Source organism: Branchiostoma belcheri, unplaced genomic scaffold, assembly GCF_001625305.1.
Source record: "Branchiostoma belcheri isolate BF01 breed outbred unplaced genomic scaffold, Haploidv18h27 scaffold34, whole genome shotgun sequence".
NCBI lineage: Eukaryota > Metazoa > Chordata > Leptocardii > Amphioxiformes > Branchiostomatidae > Branchiostoma > Branchiostoma belcheri.
The window spans coordinates 2,486,764-2,501,126 of NW_017803954.1; the positions used below are offsets into that span (position 1 = coordinate 2,486,764).

The window sequence follows — 14,363 nt, forward strand, 5'->3', positions numbered from 1 at the left end:
CTTGACCCCATTTTAACGACACATCCTTCGATATTTGTACAGTTATCCTCGCCTTTCACGTTTAGGGAAGCTACGTAGACTGTCTGTGTCCAGTTTGCTAAAAGGATTTCCTCGACTGAATGTCTCAGTAGATAGGATGTTGAATGGTTTTGACAAGAATTGAGGCAGTATCATGTCTCAGTAGCTCTCAATAGCGCCGGCACCCTTTGCGGGACCTTCTAAACGTTATTCACGAGAACCGGTGTGACTTTTACCAATCCCAGGACAGGTGTTCTATTGAATCCGGGGCTAAGATTAGAGAAGTGGCCTCCTTGTTGCCCGCTCTTTTTGTCCCTCCCCCGTGTCCGCTATCAAAATACAAGCTTCTAAACATTTCATTACTTCTTGGGGAACAATGGCCATGGGGGTAAGCGGTGCTTTTCTTCCCACACAGAGGCACAGGGGCTTGATACAATTAAGAAAGCTGAAGAATTGAAAGGCAAGGGTAGTTGAGTGTCGCAGCCTTTGGTATAGCTCAGGCCTATCAAAATACATGACCAGTGTAAACATTTCTGGGCTTTATTGTACTGAACTGTTCATGTACAACTGAGAAATTCTCAAAATTTTTCGTTTTATAAGTTCATACCTATATGTTACTTATTTGTAAATGTACTGTGCTGGTCTTTGACGTTTTTGATCATCAGAAGATGCCGACTTTTATTCTTGCCAGTTATTTGTTTTTGTCCACTGATAAATTGAAAGCTATTGCTCATACAACGAGGTAATTAGTTGAGTTGTTTGTGTCCAGCTGTTTAGTAATATCGTCTTTCCGATTCTTTCCTTCCCTTTACACACTATTGAAGCTAGGAGAGCAAGGTCAGAGAACCTCTAACCCTAACTTTGAACTGTTAAGCAGTTAAAGGCTATCATTGCACATCTGCAACATAAGAAGACTTTTCTTGTCTTTTCTTGTAGTTACCAGGCTATACAGGTAATGTACGGACATAAAACCACTACACCTCTGTACTTAGGGACATGATAGTAGTATTTTAAAAAGGAGTACAATGTCAGTAGTTTTATCTTGTTTCAACTGACACTGCACATACTGTGCTACGTTTTTAAAGGAATTACTACTAGTACTCTACCAATTGAAGGTATTATAAGGAACAATTACAAAATTGTTGGGTAAATACCCGATCCTCATTCAGTACTAGTGAAGTCTAAAGGTAAACCTTTCCGGAGATTACCTCAAAAATGGCCTTTAGCGCATCACATCAAGTATTCAAAGTTATGGCTTTGATGGTTTAGCTCTTTTGTCCCGATGCAGACTTGAGCAAACAGACTGTGTGCTGCCAGTGTTGAAAACCAAATACATAAATTAGGTCCACCAAAACCAATGAATGGAGCAGGCATTCCTTAGCGGACTTCTGTGGATAGATACTTTCAGTGGAAAATAAACTTTAAGTCCTTTTCACTTTTCTCTCCTTTGATATCTCCAGGTTTGGGTTTGGATGTCTAGACAGAATAATTTATGAGCACTGTAGACCATTTCCAACCCATCGTTTGATCTTCAATTGGTAAACCCACACATTACAGAAAAGTGGGATCATTTGTCTTCCACTGCCTCGGAAAAAGAAGTTAAACGTAACTAAGTTAGAACTTGAAGACTAAGATGCTATATTCAGGATCTGTTGTCCATCCTTTTATTTTATTTTCATGTTACATGTATCTGCTTATTAGCCCCTGGGCAAGAACTTGCATTGTTTCAACTGGTATTACTAGAAGAGGAATCCCGAGGTTTTAAAAAAGAAAAGTTGAAATGCTGAAAGAAAATTCACAGTGTTATACTAGCGGTTACCCCACACGTACAAAGTTGGTTTAACCGCGTCTAGAGGACGGACGGGAGGTCCTGCTTTTAGTTTGAGGGAACAAAATGAAGCAAGCCTGACCTAAACCCTCCCTTTCATACCCTATCCAAACAGGCCTCCCCTCTAGACCTCGGGTTGAAATGTTTTGCATTGTCGTTGAACAAAGACCCGGCAACGATTTACTTAATTCCTGGCTGCGTATTCATTATATGTAACGTAATCAGCATGCTTAGCCCAAAGGCATTGCTGACTCATGAATCATCCTCTGTGTTCGATGATTCTTTTGAATTTTCAGAAAGAGCAGAGATTTTGGGGAGCTCTAATATTTCAACGTGGAACTTTAGAGTAACAGAAGAAATATTTGGCACGCCCTGTCTGATCCCGAATCGAGATCTTTGATGTTCAATAATAATCTGATAACTGATACCGGTAAGCCAGATATTGTATGAAATTACCATGATGGCAAATTTCGCTAATACATGTTCAAAAATAATTCCTCAAAAACTGTACACATGTCAGACACATATTATTTCCTTTGAAGATTTATAAGTAAAAGTAATGGAGAGGGAGTCAATGTAATAATTGTAAACATTTACAAACTGTGATTTTTGACTATGCTGCTAAAAAATGTGACAATCATTCTTACTTATGTACACAAGTTCTAGATTTAGGCAGTTTCAACTATTCATTTACCAGCTAGTTGAATCCAGACTACAAAGATGTTTTGATTCTGCTTTCTTAAGCAGCTTGCTCTGACTGGTCGCTGCTTGATACATACAGAAGGGTGGAATTTAATTACTATGTTATTATTGCCGGGGAATGACAGTCATTCATGCAATGATGAGGAGTAATTTTAGGGTTGCCTCCGCACTGGTTAACGTGTGGGACGTGCTGCAAGGTTACATGTACTTGCCACGGAAGTTATTCCTTATAGAGCTTGAGAAGGCACTGTTGTCCCAAATGTTTCAAATATTAAACCCGAACATAAAAGTACTGTGAAAAAAATCAGGAATTGCAATGCAATACTTTGTATCGTGTACAATTGTTCTGCGATGAAGTTATTATTATACAGGCAGCCAAGGCTACACACTAAACACCTCCACACCTACAGCACGTCACTTCTGACCCAGAACAACCCTCCTGATAATTCACCTGTAATTAATGTGCCTTCCCTGAGGGGGGAGGATCACTAGCGCCTGTTAGGCGGGCGGGATTAGACAACACATCCACACCTCAATGGTGACTGCAGGTTCCAATCTGTTTGATGTGGGCAGTTGAACTGTGAGAGGGACCCGCCAATTATAACCAACCACCAGCCCTGCAGCAAACTCCATTGTACACTTAGGACTAAGGATGTAGAATATCTACCCGCAACCTTTGATCATTCTAAGATCCCTATAAAAATATCTGCAGGCCCTTCAGGACATGTAAGCCAATAATCCTGGACAGATAAAAGGGAAGAAGATAAGAATTGGCTTCCGCATATCAAATTTAATGTTGATATCTGTAGATGATTTGACAGATAAGAAGTGAAAGGCGATTAATGGTTTCTTCTCTTGTCATTGTACTGAAAATATGATAATCAGGTGTCAGTCCTTTTTGATGATCGGATTTGCATGTTTTCCCATGGCTTAAGTTGGCTAAATTATCCACAAGAAATTCTAAAATTGGAATCAAACCAATCTAAGAGGACCTCTTGCAAACTGTAGCTTCCTGTATATTGAACCTACAAACACACTTTGATACTAAAAGTAAAATGGAAGCTCAATTTTTGAATTGATCTATGGTAAGTTTATGTAGATCAAAAAGTAACATTACAGAGGGAATTATTCTCCTCTGGCCTAATATACACTGACTATCACTCCAGCTGCGGCATGGCTTCAAAATCAGGACTTCAAAAGTCTTCCCACAGATGCCCCCATTACCCCCTGGAGAAATAAACTGCAATTCTCTTTTGGCCAGATGGGCCAGAGGAAGGATCCCTGGCTTGCCTTTTGGTCTAGACATGCTCTATCTTTCAACACCTGTTCAGGCTGGCTACTAATTCTAGTAATACTGTAAATCACACTGCACTTATATATAATTCAAGGGGAAAAAGCAACATGTGGGCCCCATTTCGTCAATGTACCGTATGAATGCTATCATTAAATAGTAGCAAGGGGAAAACAATATGTGGGCCCTTTTATCAACATACCCTATGAATTCAATCATTTGGAAAGAAAGCTTCTTGTACCAAGGGCATAACAAGGATGAGACTCTCTTGTGTTATGTTTCATGCTGGTGTTCAGGCTCTGACCCGATTTCTCCAAACCAAGGAAAAGCAATTAGTTCAGCCAAAGCTAGTTTTGATTTGAAATATTATCCAGACCTTTTCCACAGCAGAAAATTAGGCCCCCTTGGTCCAATTAGCAGGGGGCAAATCTTCAGCATCAGTGGTCCAGAAACTGCTCTCCAACAGTTTCTGTCTAACAGGGGCCTCTGGGAATTTCGCTGTTAACTTAAAAACTGTCCTTGATGCTTGTCAGTTTGAAATTCAACAGTTTTTAGATTGAGATCATAATGATGCACTGTAATGATGAAACTTCTTTTTTAGTCCAACATAGCCAGTTGCATTATGATATCCAAAGATTCACACATGTAGCTATCTAATGAGGTAAAAAACTCATCTTTAAACAGATTATGCATAATATACAGGGGTATATGATATGATAACTTGGAATGAAAGAAAATATTTACATAACGTCTTATTCTATTCTTTTTCATACTTTACATGTCATAATAGGGACAATCCTTTTTTTTGCTTTTTGAAAATATATTGGTGTCTCAAGGAGGTTTAATATTTTTAACCTCCTTGGTTATCTCATTTTTAATCAGAATCCTTCCAAAATGTACAGGGAGTACCAGACTCTGCAGCCCTCCTGCCCCCCTATGTGGCTGTATAAACACCAAACAGGTGGTGTTGTCACTCCTTCCCAGAATCCTTCAGCCGTGACCAAAGAATTGTTGGGGTCCAATTCTGGCCCAATGGAAATCGATTATGAAGTGCACATTAATGAGAAAATGGTGGGAGTTAATGGTACCCTGGGGAAGGTGGGGGATGCCATGTTGCCCCTGCACATGCCCCTATTTGTAATATTTCAAAGCACCCATGCTGCCATGTCGGAACATGGTCACAGGTCATTGTGTTGAAAGAGTGTTGGAACAATGGAGCACATGTTGGAATATTGTTAGAGCTCTTCAGAAACGTAATGAAGGTCACAGATTATACGGTGCCTTTACAAGAATTAGTGAAATAAAACTTCATTGGGCACTCTTCCCCTATCCCTTTTCCTTGTCTGAAATTCTACAGCAGATTGTCTTATCACAATCCATGTATGATTTTTAACAAAAATTGGTCGTGATTGATGAACTGATAGTATGTGTATTGCCTAAAACTAGAAAATTTCCATAAAGATATACTACATCAGGTCAATGTATCAACTATTTATGAATGTTAGATCCCAACTTTGAAATAATTCTTTGATACTTGCTTTCAAGAGAAATCATTAGAAGTTGGGAGACTTTGAATCATGCCGGTAATGTCGGCGTTTCAAAGGCTGTGCCCTCGCGTGCATCAATCTACATCAAAATGCACATCCATTCATTAATCCTAACGGGCAACTATTAATTGTCTGTGACCCATTTGATGTGGACAAAGGAACCCTGCTACCCATCTGCTGCCCAGCGACCACCTCTACTGTTTCACAAATTTCACTTCATTTAGAGTTAGCCACCTGCCAGGAAAATTATCCAGCCTTTTGGGAGAGTCCCGTTCTGTTTCCATAACTACTGATCCTCCCTGGAATGTGATTTCAGGGAAATGAAAGTGACAAGCTTGATGGCATCCCAGTTAGACTGTGACTTACTATACTCCTAACTTATCGGTACTTGTACTAGATGAACCTTGGTAAACATAACCCAGATAGCATGCATTTTACCAAGGACATCATTACATAGAATGTCTCTTTTTTTCTACCTCCATGATTTTACAGACAAGCAATTTTACAAATTGCAAGCAACAATCTGTTGGATGTGGACACTTACTTTTTTACAGTTTTCTTTCTCTAACGGTTCTGAAGTTTTGCTTTATTCACAATTTTTATACAGTACTTTTCTTCCTCTTACAGTTTCTGAAGTTATGAATTATGCAGAGTTTTTACAGTTTTCTCTCTCTTACACTCTTACAGTTTCTAAAGTTATGCTTTATTCACAGTTTTTCCAGTTCCTTCTCTGAAGTTGTGGTTTATTCATTCCAAATATGGCAGGAAGGAGAGATGTAAACTGTCTTTATTGTTTGGTGATTGTCATATACTTATTAATCAATAGTGGCAAAGCTCCTGCTGTGCCTCTTTACTCTGATTCTCCCTGCAGTCAATAGACCCATGCATGTGTTTATTCAGGAGGGGTTCAGGTTGACTGGGAAGGTGACAATCACTGCTGTTTCATTTCCACTTAGCGAGAAATGAATAAACCATGTCATCACATCGTTGTCACCATGGCATGATATGTGGTCCATTAGTGGTGCCCTCCCTGATTTCTTTCATTTCAAGTCACGACCCTGCCTGGAATACTTATGCTGGTTTTCCATTACTTGTATTAAAGATGCATGAATTCATGGTCAGGGTGTCTCATTATATTAAGTGGTGGATTAAGAATAAAGTCTTGAAAATACTGGCTGCAATGCTAACAGGATATATTTGCGATGGTGTCATCCACAGCTAAATTCACTGTACATCTGGGATATACGTACTACTACAAATAGTTCCTTTTCATCTAAAGCATTTGTCGAAATTCAACTCAAAGAGATGGTACTGTAACGTTAATTTATTTTAACTTCATGGAACTTAATCTTCATGGTGGCAGAAGATGGGGAGGGAGATGAAAGACAAATGATTTGATAACAGTAATAAATTCATGGAGTGAAAAAGTCAAGAATTACAGTAATCAGAAGGAAGGGGGTTAAAAATGTCACAGACTGCCCCCTCTGAGGTTTGAAATGGAATAGCCTGCAGTGTCCAGTAGTTGAAAGAAAAAGGCATGTTGAGCAGGTGACAGCAACATGCAGGTAATCTTATTAAACCCAGGAGAGGGGTTAGATGGGGGGGATTGAATTTGAGCTCCATGATGAATTGGTTACCTCTTCTCCAAACAAAAATCCTTTCATACAAGCAGAGCTCCAGCCTGGTTGCTAATCATGTGTGTGATTTTGTTTCTGTAATCCTCCCTTTCTTGTCCTGTAGCTCTTAAGAAAGAATCAGACAAATTGATTTTGACAAATTTTTAGAATCATACCCTTCTTATAACAGCAATGCCTTTGAAATGTATATACATATTTTCACGCATGTAGTCCTTTGTATTTGTCTGATCTACTTTTTTCGGTCATTTCCGACCTTCATTCTCTGCTTTCTCTCTGAGTTCTTTTGTGCCAGTCTCTGCCCCAAACTGCAGACTGTCACGATACCAAATCTTCTCCCACCAACACCAACACTGCCGGGCTTACCGTCTAAGCCACAGGCTTTTCAGTCTAGGTTACAACACAAACTTGGTGTTACCATGCAGGGGTATGGAAATCATAGTACATTAAATTTTGTTCTATCCTATACTGCTATCCTATACTATTCACCATGGTCATTTGAAATATATGATTTTTGTGTTCTGAATCATGGAACATAGCATTTCATGTTAGCCTCTGGAATCAGGAGGAATAGACTGGGATCATAGATTCATACAATCTAATTTGTTCTAAAGATAATAGCATAAAATCATGGGTAAAGCAATGTTGATATCTCATAACATTTCTCAGTTTCATGTTTTTCTGAATTCACTGTGTCTGCAGTGAACCATTCAAGATTTTTTACTCCAATTTTTTTTGTCTTGACAGCTGTTATTTCACAGGGTAGTTTTGACATACAATCCTCTGCCTTTCCAAGAATGTAGCAATGTACCCTGCTATTTGGTGACTTAAGCCACAACCTTTCTAAACTGATACAATGAAAAATAAACTGTCTCGCACCAAGGCCTTGAGGATAATGCACTAAGCTTTGCCATATGTGACTGGGGATCAAAACAATACATGCCTTTAGGTGCAGATTCCCCCTCGTTTTCCGTGGTTTATAAATTAAATTTTTATCATGTAAACAGAAATAATTTTAGCTAGTCTTCAGACAGGTATTTTAACAAAAGCCTCCTCATTTGTTAGAACAGTTCAAGTGAATTGTACAACGACAGTTTAGTACTATCTACTGTACTATCTGATGTCTGAAATTTCTGGGAGAAATGAAAGAAAACAGGTGTATCTAATTCCGTAAGTCGTAAATCTGAATCTTGTTTAGGAAGGACAGAGAGCAGCGGAAAAGGGCAGCAAAAGAATGTGGCCACAGTGCCCTCGCCTGTCCCAAACGTAACTTTCCCACCCTCAAGATCAGCCCAGATGACATTGGGATTACACTTGGTGAAACCTGGCAGACCAGAGTGGATACAGCTGAGATTTTCTGGCTGTACCTGATCTTCAGTCTTGGATGGTTGCCGTGGTAACGAGAATCCAGTCTTGAGACTATCCATCAGTGTTACAAAGCATGCATTGTGTGGTCGGAGGAAAAATAAGATCTGAAGCTGCCTGGATGTTTGATGATATGAACAAAAGTTTAAGTATTTAAAAAGTCTCTTTGTAGGCATCACAGATGATAACAAAACAGCTAAAAGGAAAAGTGATATAGACCAAAGACACAATATGATGTCCTTGTATAGACATATCTTCATCTTCATGTACTTGACATTTCCAGATACAAATTTGTGATGTCTTTTGAACCCTTGAACCACAGCTTATACATGTACATTGTAGATACAGTTTTTTCAAATACCTTCCAAGAAACAAAAAGAATATCACCTTTCTTAGGTCTCAATAAGAGGTCAATGACCTTAAGAAAATCTACCAACAAGTATACTTTTCTTCACTTTGTTATACCAGTTGTTTTCTCATAGTAAAGAGGTCATTTCTGGATGAACTGTAACAGGCCATCTAAGTCTTCTAGAATAAACATTTACATGTTGTTTTTGTTGTCTTTTGAAGACCTGGGCCCAAAATGTCATACCCAACTCACAAAGCCAGCCGACAGGTATGCTTGTGTCCGTTAACTGGTTGTGTTCTCAGGTGTGCAAATCCTGTCCTTTCATCGCTCCTTCATGGGTAATTAAGAAGCAATGGAGATGTCTTGGGAGATGACGGGTGACCACCTTCACCCTTGTGTGCCCAGGAATCACCATAGCTGGTTTAACTCAAGTGGGGAGGGCTGAGCTGCCTGAGGACAGCAGCCATTAGATGGAGCTGTACCATGAAGGGCACAACCTTGTGTGTTCTGAGGTCATTAACTTCTTTGTAAGAAACCTCAACAAGGAAAACATTTAGCCAAAGATTAATTGTTTATTCTTTAAGAAATGTTAAGTGGTTGTGATGTCGTAACTACTTCTATCAAACAGAAACAAGTTGTTTCTGACGAAAGAAAAACCTTGTCATGTGGGTAGTTGAAATTCATGCCAGTATTTCCCTTGAAAATTGTTTGACATGTTTTATGATTAGAAAATGGAGGGGCTCTTTGGTTTTTACACCTTTTATATTAGAAACTCTATCTATAATTACATTGTAGGAAGATGCACATCAAAGAGGAACTTCACTGTGTATACTGTAGCTGTGAAGAAAGATGTACATGTATGTTGGTTGGGAAGTAACTTTTAAAATGTCATTATGGTGTCAAATTTTGCTTTAGTAGGCCTGTAATCAATCAAAAACGTGAATGTTAAATAGGGGCTGTTTGAGAGGTGGGTGTGGCAACCTTCCAAATACCATGAAGGTCGGCTCTAATGATGGAGGTAGGAACCTTGGACACCTGAGAACCCTGCTGGGGGATAAAGTAACATAAAACCCGCTTTTGAGTAACAAAGCTTATTGTCACATATTAACTGGTCATTAAAAAAAAAAAACTCAGTGGAGTCAGCAAATTTCCTCTTTTCTCAAATTAAATTAAATACAACATGTAAGTACAGGTGAACGGAGAATTGATGGGCCTGAGTTCTACACAAACAAATATTGACTTTTAACTCCAGGAAAGGCTCTGTGAGTCATCTACATGTATCTGCTTCTTAGGTTGGAATCTACTGTAATTATGCTGATACAAATGCCAAGCAGCACTGTAACAATAAGACCAGTCTTCCCACAGTCCTTCTCTCTCCCCTATGACATCACAGTGTGCAGATTAGATTTTGTGGCTCATTGAAACTCAATAGACAGATAAAAACCCTGATAAGATAGTAACCTGACCCAAAGGTAGATACATGTCTGTTGTCCTTGACACCCAAGCAGGACCAAGCTAACACTATCCCCCTTGTTGACACCATCTATCATTACTTAGTGAACAATGTGGATATTTCATAATGCCATAAGTGGCGTAGGCAGGTTTGTGGAAGGGTTCAGGGGTGGGGTCAATTGTGTTCTCCATGACAGATCGCTGCTTTTGAAGTTTGAAATTGACTGATAACAGTGATAAGGGGCCCTTTCTCTGTTCACACCTATTGATACTTCAAATAAAGAGGTTAAAAATCAAGAGGCATCTTGACTTTTAACCTGCTTGCTTCCAATTAGTGACAAAATTTTTGTTCTCCATGGAAGCAATTTGCATGTTCCCTCTCCCAGAGCAAATACAAATTCTGGTAGCATAAACCAAGGTCCCAAAGAAACAAAGATCTTTAAATATGATGCTATATATAAATGGTTGGTTCCATTGTAGCAAGCCTATCAATTTGACTACCTGTTCATTTCAGTTTCCTGTTGGTAACCTGTAATCTGTACTAGTCTGCATGAAAAAGTTTCAATGTTGATTGTAGACCAACTTGTCCATGACACGTCTTATCACTGACATATACAATCTCTGGCATGGGGCCATCTTCCTGTACACGCCTCTAAGGAATGTTTATCAAGATAAGATTAAGGCTTCTTGAAAGAAAGTGGAAGTCTTCAAACTATAGCAATCATCATTTATTCTCCTGTCTCTTGTCAGACCTGTTTGCCTGTTACATCTGTGAGGAAAACCCTGAAATATACCTGTGCTGTGAATAAGCACTCATAATACAGCTGTATTCACCCAAAAAGTTTCAGTTACCTACATATCTGTACCCACTGTATATTTACAAAAAAGTACAGGTATGCATTTTGTTGTTGTTATAAGTTTGTGCTGCATAATATGTACAGGCATCAACATACTCAATGAATTATAATACTTGTACCTGTACTTGTGCACAAATTTGAATACAAAGTTACAGCTGCCCACCCCAATTTACAAAATATTGTACACATTGATTCTATTAATATCACTTTCCTCAGACATCTCACCATTGTTTGCCCATAGCATGCAGTAAGTGGCCCCTACAAGCCCTTAGTATCATTTACTGAGTAAACAAGTATTAAGAGTGGCTGAAAAACATTACATGTTGTTAAAGTTCGGAGGAACAAACTTAATGTTACCAGTAACATTTTAGTTACATGCTGCAAATTTCCTGCAATTGACGGAAGAACGGGTGCTGGGTAGAGTCCTGTGCAGCTGTAAGAACAGGTGTTTGGTTACCAGTCAGGTGGCACAACAGGAAGGAAGTGAGATTCTACCACAGATTGTATTCACTTGCAGGGATGGACAGGACAGATGTCCTGCGGAACGTTAGATGTGATGGATCATAGGTGATACCCCTGTGTACCTGGTATTGTTTACAGGTAAACAGTGACCAAACAGGAGACCATGACTACAAGCATCTACAATGGAACCAAAAACAGGGCTTTTGTTTAGCCAAGCGGTTGTTTGCTTTCTTTACAAGTTTTGAAAACTGGTGTTGTTTGTAAATTGTAGCCTGTAGATACAAAATATAGTGCCTAAGGTATATAAATGGTGTGCCACTTGGTATTTTCAACAAACAAGTCCTTATTGCATGTACATCTCTAGATCTTGTTTTAGGTAGTTTGAAATTTATGGTTGGCCATTAGCTAGTAGGTTTATTTCCTGCCATTGGCATTATAGTTATGTCCTTGATTGTAATGATATACACTTGAATGTCCTTGGTTTCACAAGTTCCAATGGCAGCAATGCACAAGCCCTACATTTCAGATCTTATCCAGACCCATGTGGGCCTGTTCCTGAAAGGTCAGATGCAGCCATGGGGTAATCAGTTAGAGATGGCAGAAACCAACAAATCTTCTGCAAGGCCGTGGGCTTGGTCTGCGTGCCTTCCGTTTTGGGAGAGTTGGCCTTGCAAGGGTGAGGGTTAGAACATGTTTTTTTGGCACATTGCAATGATGGATAGAATCTAGTTAGTTGGTGGCAGACATGATGGCAACAGGAGAAAGAAGTAAATCAGTGGTGTTGAGAGTTTGCCAACATGAGAAGACAGGCACAGTGAGTTACAGAGAATGACAGTTGATGAAATTAAGGTGCATCATGACAGTTTTATGACTTTTAGTGACATGATTAAGGTTATTTATCTAGAGAAAGATCACAAAAAAAGACAACAATCGTTGAAGAGAAAACTGAATGATTTTAAAGTTTATTAGGATCACCTGTGAGAAATGCCATCATGTCTGTCCTAGCTTTTTATATAAAGTGTGTCTTCCTAGACCTGCTCTCCCCTGCTGGGGGTCAGAATAGCACATTCCTCCCCTCCACCTTTCTAGCCACAAACTCATCAATTTGTTATTGGGGATGGAAGAAGTAGGCAGCTTTGAACAATCAGAGGTTTCAGGCTTCCAGGAAGCATTTGAGTTTTTCATCAAGTCATTGGAATAATAGAAGTGACCGTAAGTCATACTTTATTCTGGACTAGGACAGAAACTGCAGGGCTGGAGGGTCTTTCATGCTTTCCTGCCATTCTGCCTGTCAATCTTCTCACCACCCATGTGTTATAAACCTACTCTCTATGGACAAATAACACCACAAACCCACAGCTCAACCATTTAGAACAATATGTTCCAGAAAAAAAAATGTCAAAAGTTTACAAACTACAGTACTACATGTATGTGGATATTTAAAGAATGATGCAGTGAAATGTAGCCCAACTGGGTCAGAATGTTCATCGCTATGTAGGCTACAAGCCAAGCAGTAAATACCTGAGGATAAGTTCCCCCGTCCCGCAGGTTACCCCCAAGTCTTGGGCACACAAACCTTGTCAGGAAGATGTTCCAGCTGATTTAGCCATAAGATGTGCGATCATCTCAGGATTTGTGTTATGAATAAGTACTGCTGTCATTGGATTTTAATTGTTTTGAGAGAATATTCAACATCTATAGGTTGAAAGAAGTCAATAATGAAGAACTAATATAGAATGTATTGTCTGGAGAGCTAAGAAGCTAGCCCCTAGAAACATTAGTGGGGTGTTGAAAATTGATGGGGGAAGGGAAGGGATTATGTAAGATTAGGAGCTCCACATGGTGCCAATTCATGTTCTGCAGTCTATCTGGCTAGGACCTTTTAATCTTTGGGATGTTTGGAAGTTTTGCCCACTCTCACCAATCAAAATGCTACAAGCTAGATTTCCACAAATCTCAGAACTTACTCCCTATCTTTTCACTACCCATGTTTTCCCACATAATAAAGTGAATGCTGTCATGTAATGAAATGAGATACAGCATATATAGGAAGCTCCAGGTATGCGTTCCGGCCGAGCCATGTAAACACGTCATACTCCGCAGCGCCCCTTTTTGGCCAATTGGGCGTGAGGAACCGCCGTTACCACGCAAACACGCCACGGACAGACACGTCTCTCTTAGGGGAAGCGATGTGCCTTGCTCTGGGTGTGAAGAAAAAGGTGTTAAAATGCTGTAGAGAACGTTCCGGATGTAAGCGACACCTTCGACAGAGCAAACATGTTTTAATGCTGAAGGCTTGGTCAGTGATCTTAGTAAATTGGTGGAGCTAACCATTTTGGATTCTGGGGACCTGATTGAAAGCCTTTGGTTATCAAACATTTAAATTCAGACATTTTAAAAAACAAACAAATGTGAAAACAGATTAATGACTGCGTGGCATTTTTCCTGCTTGCTCTTCAATTTGTTTTGTTTTTTTGGTGCAGAACTTGAGTTTTGCAGCTTCATTGAATCATTTCATGTCATCAACAATGGAGGCTTCTCAATATTTCAGTTTTAGCATACATTTTGACACCTATCCTATTTTCTTTAGAGTGGGTGAGTGAGAGTGAATAAATAAATAAATATGTTTTGGAGTATGATTTCAGTATTGATGCATGGTCACTGTATTGTCAATGACTATGTTAGTGTCAAAAGTCATTAGAGCCAAAAGTTATAAGAACTGTGGTGCAAGTGACGGGACTGGAGCACTGGACATTGGTTTGGTCCAGGCATCTTGGTACTCTGGCCAGAAGGTCTTTGTGTTGTCTCGTTCTGCTGATGGTCACTCTGCACAGGGACACATTCCAAGGAACTTATGA

The 14,363-nt window shown here is 39.4% G+C and overlaps 1 protein-coding gene across 2 annotated transcripts in view; it reads left to right on the forward strand.

Moving 5' to 3' along the window:
• Nucleotides 1-14,363, forward strand: part of LOC109475633 (ankyrin repeat and BTB/POZ domain-containing protein 2-like) — a 45,217-nt gene that overhangs the window by 13,544 nt on the left and 17,310 nt on the right. The window lies entirely within an intron of this gene.